A 4,238-nucleotide genomic window follows, 5' to 3' on the forward strand; every position below is an offset into this window, starting at 1 on the left:
GCCCCGCCTCGCTTGGAATGTGTCGGCCGCCGCTGTGGGACAGCATTACGGAGCTGTGCTGCTGAGGGGCCTCGGCTGGGAGTCCTAAGAGGATACCGCAGGTGGCAGTGCAAAGGTTGTGCTCAGCGTGCTGGGTGCTTCTTGGTGACTCGCTCACAGCCTGTGGGAAATAAACTCGAAAAACTGCTTTCCCCCACCGGGGAGTCTCAAAGTTGAGAAATCTGATTGTGCTCCTCTGAGCTGTGTGAGATAAAATGATGCTTCCGTGCTCCTCTTGGGCCGTCAGCCTTTCTTCTCGTGCTTCCTGTCTGGACTAGCCTTGGAAGTCTCAGAACCCACAGGAGACAGTGGCTAACGGAACAAAACAGAACCCTATTGGCAAACTTGTATGCATTTATGGTTCTCATTGGTAGTCTGCTTCTTAACGAGTGTTTTCCAGACACTCAGAGTATGAGAAGTCAGAAGGCTTTTTGCTAAGACTTTTAGATCAGAGGAGTCACTTCTTACTTTTAAATCAAATATGCCTTTCTGTCAGGTATTACAGATTGCATGTCTGACCTCATTTGTGTCTGTTTCTGAAGTGCCTTCTAAAGCCAGCCCGGAGGAGGAAGCGTGAATTTGGACAGCAGCACATCATATGCCCCAAAGTCTACACGCACACCAAAATGTACGTTAAGCAAACCTCAACTGACAGCATTCCTCAACTTAGCTAAACCCAAAGAGTTTTTTTTTACTGTTACAAGTATAAACTTAAAAAGATTTCTTGAGGTTGTGATATTTTAGGGAGTGAGTCTGGAGCATATCTTGATGCGTGTGCCCCTCGTTAATTTGATTTGCAGCTGCTTCTGTATGGGAAATGTTTGTGCAGAGGGTAATGTATCCCCAGTCTCTCTCTTCCTATGGAGCTTGACAGGTGTTTATCTCCTTTCACTGTTCAAGATCTGCTTGAGTTGAAAGTGATATGACTGACCTCTGTGGCAGCATTGTGGAATTGCAATCACTGCTCCCGTTGGGGAGAAAAAGAAGTCATTGGATGCTTTGGGTGGGTGGATATCAGATGGCTTGCACGCGGCAAAAACTGAGTATGCAGATTCAGACTCTGTTAAGAGTATGTAACAAATGTAAGTTAAAAAGTTAGTCTAGTGTGACTTTCCATGCATCTGCTTCATAGGCTGTAGAGCCTGATAAGAAATGATCTGATCTAGTTTAAAAGACTCCATGTAATTCTGCCGTTGCAGATGATCTCTTCTCCATGTAAGCTGACCTAGTTCTCTGTGTATGCTTACAGACATCATTGAGACAATGAAGTCTGCTTTTGGAAGACAGAGTTCTCCATGTCCCATTATTTCATATAGGCCTCAGTTTGCATCTCAGCACATTTCTGAATCTGTATGGCATTCTGATTTCCATGTTGATCTTGGAGATAAGCAGACAGGTGGTGCAATGGCAAAAACAGAAAAAGTAGTGATTTAAAAAACATCTCTAAAACTGGTAGTGGAATCTATAGCATTCCTTTAATTCAGTTAGTTTTGCAGATTGGGAGTAAGGTCCAGTATAACTGTTGATGTTGATATGCTATAAGTCCAGATTGTTGAAGCTGACTGTTTTTTGAGAAGTAAATCCAACATCAGCAATGTTTCCAGAGTAAGAATTGAGTAAAACCACAAAGAGCTGAGGTCTGCCAAATATGACTGAAATCTTCCTGAGCAGAATGAATGCTTAAGAACTTGGTAGCCTTAAGAACTTGGTAGCGTGTGGCAGTTCGTGTTGGTAAAATTTCAGAAGAGAACGCTTATATTCAGTGTTTTCCAGCACAGCAGGAAGAAAGTCAGAAACCAGTCTCTGCTGAACCAGTCTGTTTCCTTCGGAAAGATAAATGCAAGTACAAAAGTAGCAATGAAAGGGATCTGGCCACTTAAAACCTTCAAGAATCATAGAACATTGAGCACAATAACAAATTCAGTTGCAAGGATTTTTTTTAAATTGAGAAATAACTTCCTACTCTTGCTGCTATTTCATTAGCATAAGGACAGGGAGAATAGTTTGTTTTCTCATGATCCAAGACTTAAAAATGAAGAAAAAAAGATGCTGTAACCTAAGCAGTATTCTCTTTTTTCTTGCTGACATAACCTTCACTTTCACTCAAGTCAAAGTATCTACTAGAAGTAGTTTGTAGTCTTTTCAGAATCTGAATCTTGAATTATGATCGTTGACCTAAAGTGTGTGAACTACACAGTTGCCTACCAAAGTAGCAAGGTAAAATCCTTATGATCTGCTCAAATGATATCTTCCTAGATTCAGTTGATCTTGAAGGTACCAGCACAGGTGTGTTGAGTCCAGCATACTTTGTTCTTACTAAGTCAAGAATGTCTTCAAATTGTGAGGAAAATTGCAGTTTAACTGTGTCTCAGTATATCAGGTTATTTTTATTAAATTTCCAGGCATAACATTGCTCTTTCTAAACAAAGATAGCTGAGTAGTAAAACTAGGGCTCATTCCATTTGTACCCATCAGAAAAAGAAAGTATCAGTTAGCTGGGCTGTAAACTGTAGTCCCTGGGATCTGTTATTTGATCGTGTCCAAAAACTGACCTTGGCCGTGTGCAATAGTCATTACATAAACAAAACACAAAGTTGTCTGTTTGTGGCTGTGTTTAGTGCTGTAGGAGGAGATCCTCTGCAGTTCTCCAGATATTGAGCAGTATATCCTTGCAAAAATAGAATGAGGGTTATATTGTCAAATACTAATGAGTAAATTCCACAGAATGGAACACCTCTCCTATGAGGACAGCTGAGTGAGCTGAGGCTGTTCAGCCTGGAGAAGAGAAGACTGTGAAGTGACCTAATAGCTGCCTTTCAGTATATAAAGGAGAGCTACAGGATAGAAGGGGACAGAATCTTTAGCAGGGTCTGGGGTGATAGAACAAGAGGAAATAGTTTCAAGCTCAAAGATAGCGGATTTAAGTTGGATATAAGGAAAAAGCTTTTTACAGTGGGGGTTGTAAGGCACTGGAACAGGTTGCCCACAGATGTAGTTGATGCCCCATCCCTGGAAACTTTTAAAGTGAGGCAGGATCAGGCCTTGGGCAACCTGATGTAGCTGTGTTGTCCCTGTTAATTGCAGGGCAGTTGAATTAGATGGCCTTCAGAGGTCCCTTCCAACTCTAAGGATTCTGCGATTCTAAATATACATGCATGAGTGACTTTAGACTTTATAGCAGTTCTGTAAGTTCCTTCCAAAATTGGTTGATGGAATTGAGTAGCACATGAAGATGCTTACCTTTAACTTTAGGTAGTAACTTTAGTTCTTAGCATGATTTCCGAAGAAAGTGAAGTGTATACACTGGAATTAGGTAAGAAAGAACAGACCAGTAATACTAGCTAGCTTTGACAGGGTGGTTGCAATCAGAGAAATAGCAATATCTTTAGATGGAAGTAGAAGGAAGGTTGTATAATCAATGAATACTAAGATATTATAAAATAAACAAGTGAGTTAGGCAAAGCAGGCTATAATAAAAAAAAAATAGATAGGACACTTACCTGTATCCTGGGCTCACTTATGAAACTCCAGCAGAGCAGATCTCTAGAAGAGATCCTTTCCCACTGGTAGTCAGCTCTTAAATGGGTCTGAGAGAGGTGGAGCCAGGCTCCACCCCTTCTGGCAGCACAGGTAATTGCCTTCACCTGTGCTCCTGTGGCTGACTCATTGCTCGCCTCAGGTGATCAGAGATTCAGACCATGATTCAGCAGTTCCCATACAAAGGTCTTAGTTGCTGTTTTTGAAAAATAGCTGCAATTTAAACTCAATATTTGGAAACAGAAGAATATGTGTGAGGAAGTTGTATTGAATGCCTTAATGTGGAAGGATCCTCAGTTGAATTTCATTGTTTTTTGGATGCCAGCAAACTCAGCCTTATGACACCACTCTGTAGGAAGTCTATTTTCCTCAAATCTGTGGCTCACAGAATCACAGAATTGTAGGGGTTGGAAGGGACCTCTAGAGATCATCGAGACCAACCCCCCTGCTGAAGCAGGTTCCCTACACCAGGTCGCACAGGTAGGCGCCCAGGCGAGACTTGAATATCTCCAGAGAAGGAGACTCCACAACCTCCCTGGGCAGCCTGTTCCAGTGCTCCGTCACCCTCACCGTGAAGAAGTTCTTACACACATTCGTGCGAAACTTCCTGTGCTGCAGCTTATGTCCGTTTCCCTCGTCCTGTCTCCACGTACCACTGAAAA

The 4,238-nt window shown here is 42.1% G+C and overlaps 1 long non-coding RNA gene across 1 annotated transcript; it reads right to left on the reverse strand.

Moving 5' to 3' along the window:
* Positions 1-1,215: 1,215 nt before the first annotated feature.
* Positions 1,216-3,578, reverse strand: LOC104910271. The gene is made up of 3 exons (XR_792926.2): positions 3,540-3,578; positions 3,280-3,342; positions 1,216-1,862 (listed from the first exon to the last, which is right to left on the reverse strand). It is a non-coding gene; the product is annotated as an uncharacterized LOC104910271 (long non-coding RNA).
* Positions 3,579-4,238: the final 660 nt, after the last annotated feature.

Source organism: Meleagris gallopavo, chromosome 3 (genome assembly GCF_000146605.3).
Source record: "Meleagris gallopavo isolate NT-WF06-2002-E0010 breed Aviagen turkey brand Nicholas breeding stock chromosome 3, Turkey_5.1, whole genome shotgun sequence".
NCBI classification, from domain to species: domain Eukaryota; kingdom Metazoa; phylum Chordata; class Aves; order Galliformes; family Phasianidae; genus Meleagris; species Meleagris gallopavo.